The following is a 10,504-nucleotide window of genomic DNA, read 5'->3' as shown; positions in this document are numbered from 1 at the left end:
ATTTGTATACATCGCAGATCACTTATTATCAAAAACTCATTAGGTTAGGAAACAAATGGAATGGGCCAATTTTTATATTCTATTCTGTTTTTACTTATTGTTGCCTATGTCCTGCTATAAAGCTCAGTACAAACAATACGTCAAACTCACATTGAGGTACGTAGAATCTGAATAAATCTTCGAGCAATCATAATACCACACTTGCCAATTCCACGTCATTCTATTGTTTTATGTACGCGATGTTTTGGAGAATCAAAATCAATAACATGGAAACTACGACAACTGTTTGCATGTCGTTACGACGTGAGCACCTGAGATGTCACAAAAATTATGTTATTTGTTAAAGCCATACTGAACAATTTTTTATCATGTGATACAATTAATACATATTAGGCATTACATGTATTTCTTTACAATGCTTAGTGATTGAGGCAATATTTAAAAATGGAACCGATAGTGGCAAAAAATTCACATCTTACACTTTTATAAAAAAAAGAGTGCTTAATAGGGAACACCATTTGCAAAAAACATCTTGCGAGAACATCTCTTGAAAATGAAATTTTTCCAAATACAGTATAAAAATAGCAAATAGTCAAGAAAAATTGTGAAAGAACTTGCAAATGTTATTTTGGGAAAACAAATGTACAAAATTCAGACTTGACTATTAGACACAATCTTGACTGGAACAAAAAAATTTAACCATGGAGATTGTATTCAGGTCTCATCTGTACAGTTATTGTTACAATGATGTGATCAAGGCAAATAATACCAAATCTTACCATTATACTATTCCATCTATTTTAGTATTTAATCTTTGTAGTGGAATCTCGTTCGGAATATATTTTTATGTCTTCTCAGAAAAACTTTTTCGCTTGATTCCTGGTTTCATTATCAATTTAAACAATCCCTGAAATCAGATCCAATTATGTATGTAGTAGTAATCATCACAAGAATATAATACAAATATGTTATGCATGCTTCAGGTGGATATAAAAATATAAGGAATATTAATAAGTATTTCTAGCTTTGTCACAACCGTAAAACATTGCAGAACAATCTCAAAAACAAATATATACTTAAATCTCTACTCAAACCATTTGAATGACGAACGAATATAAAAGTGTGAATCAAAGCTTCCCCTAAAACCAGTCTTAATAAAAGAAAAATCCAGTGCGCCAGCTAATGTTATCTAATAAATAATATACATTGTAATATTAGGCTAAAATGTATAGTCTGATATGAGTATTACTTATAAATAGTTTGAGTAAGATAAGCTTGAAATATTTTTCCCAACCTGGTAAATGTAAACTACAAATTAGCTTTCACTTTCATATTCATAATCTATGATCAAATTGATATGATACCAGCTTCTTACAGCCTAATTCTTGTATACATTCCTCAGTTATCGTATAGTATCTGTTTCACTGCGATCATTACTCATATCAGCATATATACTGAACAAAAAACAATAATTCCCCAAAAAGTGAAACAAATCTTATGGTACTATTGTTGTAAAGTAACTTAACCATCATTACAAACCTGTTATATGAAATAAAAACTATGACTATTCCACTTCCGACAACATTCAGACATTGCGTCCCCGAATCACCTCGCTGTATGAATCCACTTTTTGAACTGCACTTCCCGGCAACAAATTTCAAAGTATTTACTTTTCAGACAGTCAAACATGATTTCATACTATTATGGTTACCTGTAACTTGAAGATCTTTACTAACCTGTTGAAAACCATGAAAAAAAAAATACAAAATCATCTCCATAACAGAAATCAAGTATGGCTCCATATACAGATATACCATATTTCCCCAAAAATAAGACTGGGTCTCATTTCAATTTTCTTCCGAAAAATAACACTAGGGCTTATTTTCGGGGGATATCTTATATTTTTATTTATTAAAAACAAACTTAAAAAGTAGAGAATTACGAGATTTTCAAATATACAAACTATGAACCTATATATATATATTATAACCTATATATGAACCTCGGTTAAATGTGATTCAAGCGAATTCTTTTCACTAATAAGGTTTGCCTGTACCTTCAAGATCATTACTAACCTGTTAAACACACAAAAAATAAGACTAATCCACACCTCATAACAGAATTTGAGTGTGGCTCCATATTACTGAACTGCTCAAGTCTGTGGCTCCATTTTCTATCCTGTATTTCCAGGCAATAAATTCTCGGTTAAATGTGATTCAAGCGCATTCTTTTCACTAATAAGGTTTGCCTGTACCTTCAAGATCATTACTAACCTGTTAAACACACAAAAAATAAGACTAATCCACACCTCATAACAGAATTTGAGTGTGGCTCCATATTACTGAACTGCTCAAGTCTGTGGCTCCATTTTCTATCCTGTATTTCCAGGCAATAAATTCTCGGTTAAATGTGATTCAAGCGTATTCTTTTCACTAATTAGGTTTGCCTGTACCTTCAAGATCATCACTAACCTGTTAAACACACAAAAAATAATACTAATCCACTTCTCAAAACGAATTTGAGTGTGGCTCCATATTACTGAACTGCTCTAGTCTGTGGCTCCATTTTCTATCCTGTATTTCCAGGCAATAAATTCTCGGTTAAATGTGATTCAAGCGTATTCTTTTCACTAATAAGGTTTGCCTGTACCTTCAAGATCATTACTAACCTGTTAAACACACAAAAAATAAGACTAATGATAATTACTTTTTGCGTTCTCGCATGGAACCATTGACACCTTTGGGGAAAACGAGTTTTTTTATTATGTATTATATAATCACCAGGAGTCGTACCGCGGGTGTTATGAGGCGATGAATATGTATTTCTGATTTACTAATATACTTTATATGTAATTTCATTGTACTAAATTGAATATATATACTTCCTGAGATTTTATCCCAAATCTTTTTAACGACAATAACGAATTGATGTGGTATTTTAGATCTGTTATGAGTTTATTTTGTCATGAGTCGCCGCAACCGCGAGCTACCTTGAACATAAATGAAGTAAAATAGAGAGACATTTCGAATTCTTGTAGTTGTCATAGATCGAATATTGCGGGACAAAAAAGAGGTATTATATCGTGAAAGAGCAGGCATTTTTCTCTCGCGCCCCCCCCCCCCCCCAAAAGCATCTCGAGCCCCCCAGTTTAAGAACCACTGTCCTAGATAGTGTTTCGAAATTCGAATAATGAAACTTGGTGATTCTTAAATTAATGATTGTTCTTATTGAAATTTTTGTTCCACATTTATTGAGGATGTCAAAATAGTGATAATGCTAGTACGAGAAGTGTCATTATTTTATTTCATTTTAGATACAATATTTTCCCAACATCTATTATAGGGGAATTTGAGACCGAAATATTCTTTCAGCTTTCACTTGAATTTAATTTTGAATGTCCCGACAGCAGATGCCCTTTTTCAGAATTGCGACCTTTGTCGCCGGATGTTTCACACAAAATTTACTTTATTTAATTCAACTCTTCCCAGTTATATACTCCCGAGTGAATCCCCAGTAATCAGCATAACGCTTTCTGCAATCCCTGCAGCATATATATTGTCTTTTGATATTTCACAGTTTGGTTGCAAAAATGCGCGCTGAGTTTAGAGTTGTTTTTTTTATCTGAGATTGGGTCGAGCTTGTAAAGTACCGGTTCTGGGATAGGAAAATAGAAAAAGCCCTGATAATTTTTTCCCCACCATGTGCCATGTTTTGCACATAAATACTGGTACGTAGTGGAAAGTCTACAGCTAGCCATGAATACAGTACCTCCAGAAAATAATTTTATACAATCTGGAACATGCAATTCAGGCTGAAATCATGCTACATTGGCACATCAGATAAATAAATAATATGCAATGGTACCTTTTTGACACCCTCAGAAAACATCGTGTGAAAAGAACTCAAGAATGTTATGTAATGTTTATGGGAAAAAATGTATATGAATTTCACTTGGCTAAACACATTGTTTATCGCATTCATGTAAAGCAGAGGTGTGCATAGTTTTTGGACCAGGGGCCAGAAATTTTGCCCACCTGGACTTGCGGTCCATGTAAGTGTGACGTAAAAGTTACATTTTATGAAGAATATTTACAGTGTTACAAAATTGAGTTACCTTGATGTTAACCTATGAACTAGCGGAAAGAATTTGTTGAGAATGCGATTAAATTTTGTATTGTCACAGCACTCCTATGTCATCGAGTCAACACGTGGAGTTGCCTGTATACATTCTATAAATAACTGTATTTTTATTCATATTCCTGCGTTGGAACCATCACATTTATATTTTTCTGATTCTCATACAATTTGTCAACGAGATGTCGCCAATACAATCACTTGCAGAGTCTTTTGCACCACCCGTCATCTCATGTAGGACGTGTTCGCCTTATATAAGTAAAGGTTTATTTCGACTCCACAATCCGCATAAGAATAAAATGATTGATTAAAATGTTCCGGCAAATAAGTCTACTTAGTAAATAGAACGAGGCCCGTTTTTAAGGCTGAAAAAAATGGGTTTTTGAATATAACCTTTCAATAAGACGGGGCAGTAAAATGCATCAGAACCGGCTTCTGAGCGGTCCGCCACGTTTATGCATTCCGTAAAATAGCCCATAATGACATTTCACTTTGCGATTGCGTCCACCAAAGAAGAGCATTATTGATCTATAAATAACATGGCAATCTGCGGACATAATAACGTGAGATAAACTGTCTGACTATTTTTAGTTTTGATACATGTGAATTTGTTAACGCCGTTATAAAAATCCCAGAAAGTAAAATTTAATTGAGGACAATAAATATACATTAAAAGTATATATCAAACATACATATTCATCACCTCGAAATCTCCACAAAACGAAATGTGTTGCTTCATTAATTTTATTGTGATAGATGTAATCTGCGGTTGCGACAATATAAATAGTATCACCGCTCAAATATACTAACGCAATCATGGATATAAACATGTATGATTATTTATGTTGTATTAATTGGTATTTTTGCAAATTGAAAACGTATCTGGTATATGAGCTGTTGCTGCAACCAATGTTCCCTCTAATTTTTTGTAGTGTGTGTGCGCAGAAATTTTGTTGTGTGCGCACTTTTTTGGAAATGAGCAATATTTGTGCAAAAACCAATGAAGAAATTTTGGCGTTCTAACCGGGTAATGGGTGGGCCAACAACAAACTTTCTCAACCTGCCAACCGAGAACATTGTTACATTACATCGAAATACTGGCCCCTGGTCCAAAAACTATGCACACCTCTGCTTTACATGAATGCGATAAACAATGTGTTTAGCCAAGTGAAATTCATATACATTTTTTCCCATAAACATTACATAACATTCTTGAGTTCTTTTCACACGATGTTTTCTGAGGGTGTCAAAAAGGTACCATTGCATATTATTTATTTATCTGATGTGCCAATGTAGCATGATTTCAGCCTGAATTGCATGTTCCAGATTGTATAAAATTATTTTCTGGAGGTACTGTATTCATGGCTAGCTGTAGACTTTCCACTACGTACCAGTATTTATGTGCAAAACATGGCACATGGTGGGGAAAAAATTATCAGGGCTTTTTCTATTTTCCTATCCCAGAACCGGTACTTTACAAGCTCGACCCAATCTCAGATAAAAAAAACAACTCTAAACTCAGCGCGCATTTTTGCAACCAAACTGTGAAATATCAAAAGACAATATATATGCTGCAGGGATTGCAGAAAGCGTTATGCTGATTACTGGGGATTCACTCGGGAGTATATAACTGGGAAGAGTTGAATTAAATAAAGTAAATTTTGTGTGAAACATCCGGCGACAAAGGTCGCAATTCTGAAAAAGGGCATCTGCTGTCGGGACATTCAAAATTAAATTCAAGTGAAAGCTGAAAGAATATTTCGGTCTCAAATTCCCCTATAATAGATGTTGGGAAAATATTGTATCTAAAATGAAATAAAATAATGACACTTCTCGTACTAGCATTATCACTATTTTGACATCCTCAATAAATGTGGAACAAAAATTTCAATAAGAACAATCATTAATTTAAGAATCACCAAGTTTCATTATTCGAATTTCGAAACACTATCTAGGACAGTGGTTCTTAAACTGGGGGGCTCGAGATGCTTTTGGGGGGGGGGGGGGGGGCGCGAGAGAAAAATGCCTGCTCTTTCACGATATAATACCTCTTTTTTGTCCCGCAATATTCGATCTATGACAACTACAAGAATTCGAAATGTCTCTCTATTTTACTTCATTTATGTTCAAGGTAGCTCGCGGTTGCGGCGACTCATGACAAAATAAACTCATAACAGATCTAAAATACCACATCAATTCGTTATTGTCGTTAAAAAGATTTGGGATAAAATCTCAGGAAGTATATATATTCAATTTAGTACAATGAAATTACATATAAAGTATATTAGTAAATCAGAAATACATATTCATCGCCTCATAACACCCGCGGTACGACTCCTGGTGATTATATAATACATAATAAAAAAACTCGTTTTCCCCAAAGGTGTCAATGGTTCCATGCGAGAACGCAAAAAGTAATTATCATGTCTTAGCGGCACAAAATATTTGTTGAGAGAAATTTTCGATTTAGGGAGATAAACACCGAAATAAAGATTTTTACGGCTCAAATAACACGTCACGCGGGCAAAAATACTCAGAGATTTAAACAAAATGCAATCGCAAACGTCATTAGGGACTTTATTTTTCAGCACTCTAAGGCCGGAAAACGTATACATACATAATTACAATTGAACGGCCTTTTTATGCTACAAATCTACATAAATTCATATGCACTTCTACATTGTGTAAACTGTAGCTTGACCTGGTGGTTGTCCATAGGTATTGGTAGTGAATTTTAGAGACGTTAGGTAAGCCAAGAAGTCTGTAATTGTTGTGAATTTTTAACACACAGTAATTATTTTTGCATTGCTCAATAGTGAAGTAAACGATTGAAATTTTACGTGTCGTAAACGTATATGCAGAAAATACCCTAAAGCGCAAAGAGCATACGTTTATTGCGTGTTTAATTTTACGTAAAACTTAAGTTGACTTCACCAGGCATTGCAAAATGAGAGTAAAAAAGAGAATGTATGATGACCAGTATGTTTGTATGGCTTTATGCATACGACAGTGAAAGGCGAAATTGTACCCCGATGCGTTTTATGCCTAAGCAATCTGAGCAATGGCGCTATGAGACCAACACTCTTGCAGCGCCATCTTATTATAAAGCAGGGGTCGGGAACCCATGGCTCGCGAGCCATATATGGCTCTTTTGGTGACGGCATATGGCTCCCAGAAAAATCTAATATTCTTAGACTAAGCTTACTATTGTTACGAGATCCCAAACTCTTTTATAGCCGAATTTGGCATGAAATTCCCAATACGTTTCAAAACACGCGCCCAGCACATGTCTATGTTATGTAAAAAATTTACTAGACAGGCATTGTGACAAACAAGGGGATTCTGGAACATATATTGTGACATCACAAAGCGATATAGTTTTAAAAACACTACGGAGATTTCTAAACGAAAAAGGGTGATGAGTAGCGTAGATTTCCACATTGGGCTGCAGGTGAGCAACCGTTCAAGGCCCGCAGCGCCTACATGCAGCATCAGAAATCACATTAAATGTATATTGACATTGTATGTGTTGACTTTCGAGTAAACATTTCAGGTCTGATTAATTGAAGAAATGTTATATGGCTCGCACGGAAATGCAATTGAAAATATGTATATTTTATGGCTCTCTTGACCAAAAAGGTTCCCGACCCCTGTTATAAAGCAACCTGCCCATTACAAAAGCATTTTTCCAATGCAAAAAAAAGGGGGGGGGGGCGCGAAGTTCATAAAATTTTTCAAAGGGGGGCGCGGCTCAAAAAGTTTAAGAACCACTGAGCTAGGAGGATAATTGGGACTACGGAAACTTGTACAATGAAACTATACGGACCGTCAAATAAGTATTGGTACGGTACCATTGTTGAAGCGTGAGTAGTTGGAATAAAAAAAAAAATTTTGGACACGTTAGTGGACATAATCGTTTTGCATTTTAAGCTGGCACTCTTCTTCTTCCTGTTCTTATTTGTATTCTTCTTGTTATCTGTCATGAAAAAATCGCGTTTCCCATTGATTACTGGACCATTTGCTTTGAAATTTAGTGAGTAAAGATTATATTTTTTGCTAGAAAGCTATTGCTTTTATTTATTTCAAATATCCTGGTGAGCTGCATTGGATTCGTTTTTTGTGTGCTATGACGTCATCCAAATTCGCCACTGAGTGGCACCATGTGTCCATAGATTTCAAAGCCTATCTATAACCACTGTGAAGCTAGCAGCAAAAATTTTATGCACTGTAACATTCGCTTTAGCTTGTTTACTATGTATTAACAATACGAGGAGTGTAGTAAATGTTTGTTTTGCTTTATTTGCTATTGTGAAACTAATCAAAATGTACACTTTCTTTTAAAAATCATTGGGAACATTTAATTTTTCGCGTGGGTATTTTCTGCGATTCTGTCAGTCACAATTTCGTGTTTTGCTGCTAGCATCACAGAGGTCTATATAATATAGGTCTGAGCATAGCTCTTTTTTTTATTTTTTATTTGGGATTGGGTCGAGCTTGTAACGTGATAGTGAGTACTAGGATAGGAAAATGTTAGTCTTGATTACTTTTTTCCCTTGCGCCTTATTTTGTACCGGTAAAATACTGGTACGCAGTGGAAAGTCTGCAGCTTTCTTCTTTTTGTATCTGGGATTGGCTCGAGCTTGTAAAGTACCGGTACTAGGATAGAAATATGGGGTCTAGTATAGTTTAGTACCACAGGTACTTCCAGTGGGCGTAGCATAACGAATTTTGCATACCGGTATGTTATTCCTAACCCCCGCCTGACTATGCCATCCAAAAATTACGTCACTACGACGTCGCCATCACGTCATAGGTCTTGCCAAAGTATAATTACGATCGCCCAAAATGACATCTGCGCCGCTAATTAACGAACTCGCTAAAGCCAGCGATCTCTCTCCTAGCGTGATCGTTGTGACGAGAAAACAAGAGAGATAGCTTGCTCGATTTCGGGTGCTTGTCTGCGCGTTTTGGACGGCCATTCGCATAATTTGGTGGGCATTATTACGCCACTGTAACGTCGAAATGACGTAATTTTTAGGTGACGTAGTCAGGTGAGGGTGAGGATTGACATATGCAAAAATTGTTGAGCCAGGCCAACTAGAAGTGCATGTGGTACCGTAAAAGCAGGTAACTTCGGATGATTTCACTATATTATGAACAATTTCTCCGCCGTTTATTGTTCAATTGAAGCCAAACTTGGAATATAATACATTGAAGCCTTTCTCCTCGCGATAAACTCGGTTTCATATCAATTAATACTTTTTTTCATTCAAATTATTGACTTTATTTGCCTGCCGATCTGTATTCCAAATGTTTATAACTTCGGATGGCCACTTTTCGCTTTGCGTCACTTCGTCGTGAGAGAGAAATGTCTGCGTGATCAGTGACGCGTGATAACGTCGCTGCGTAGAACTTACGACGCCGTGATTCGTTTTGCGTGTCGCACACTGACGTTCATCTATGACGGCCGTTTTTGTGATTATTAATTCTTCCGGGTCGGCGGACATCAAAGTTTTATATATCTGGTGTACCCGTGTGTTTACATCGGCAACAGCTCTTGAAGACAAGAAGGACTGATTTCAAAACCCAAATTAATTTTGTTCTAATTTAATCTTACGTGTTGGCTTTGATCTTACTTATCACCGTTTGTATACTATTAATCGTTCGAGTTTAAAGCGAACGGTGATATTATTATCGTCGCCGAGATGGAGATATTTATTAAGACGATGGTTGATGTTGTTATGCTTTGCACCCGCGATTGTGCGAATACTGAATTTTTATTTATAATAATGATTGAATAAATCGGCCGTTATGCATTTATACTTGTCATAAGGCTTTTGGTCCTGATAGCGGGTCGGACACTAATTATAACTATTTCCCTCAAGTTTTAACTTTTTTGAACAAAACAATACCCCAACGGTTATTATAGCTAAAACCGTTACCGACTAATTCACAATTTTATCTGCGGAATTTGCGAACTCAGCACTTTACTCGACGATTTTGACAGTGTCGCGCCATAATTATTACCGCTAAATGCTTCAAAATACAACGCATGTAATAATTTTGCCCAGCCCTATTCCTGACGTTTCGCAAAACTAAACCATTTATCTCTTGACTATTCTTAATTTCATGAAAGTGCTATATCTTGCTATTATGATCGTTTCAATACGAAACAAAAATGAGACAACATGGGACAAATGAAAATAAAAAACGGACGAATAAAATAAGTCGTAAAAGTAAAAATGGAAAACAATTTTTAATACAAAACAAAAATGAAACGAATGAAAATAATAAAAAAGAAAAATGGAAGATGAATTACGGTAGGTAGTAAAAGTAAAAAAAATGGAAGTGGACAACAATATGGAACAGT

At 35.5% G+C, this 10,504-nt stretch overlaps 1 long non-coding RNA gene across 1 annotated transcript; it reads right to left on the bottom strand.

Annotated features, from left to right (window-relative positions):
* Positions 1–55: 55 nt before the first annotated feature.
* LOC120325477 (uncharacterized) lies at positions 56–2,234 on the bottom strand. The gene is made up of 3 exons (XR_013480358.1): positions 1,540–2,234; positions 780–907; positions 56–311 (listed from the first exon to the last, which is right to left on the bottom strand). It is a non-coding gene; the product is annotated as an uncharacterized LOC120325477 (long non-coding RNA).
* Positions 2,235–10,504: the final 8,270 nt, after the last annotated feature.

This window comes from Styela clava, chromosome 14, assembly GCF_964204865.1.
Source record: "Styela clava chromosome 14, kaStyClav1.hap1.2, whole genome shotgun sequence".
Classification (NCBI taxonomy): Eukaryota; Metazoa; Chordata; class Ascidiacea; order Stolidobranchia; family Styelidae; genus Styela; species Styela clava.
The sequence above is the reverse complement of the archived record's forward strand: the minus strand, read 5'-3'. Positions and strand labels throughout refer to the sequence as shown.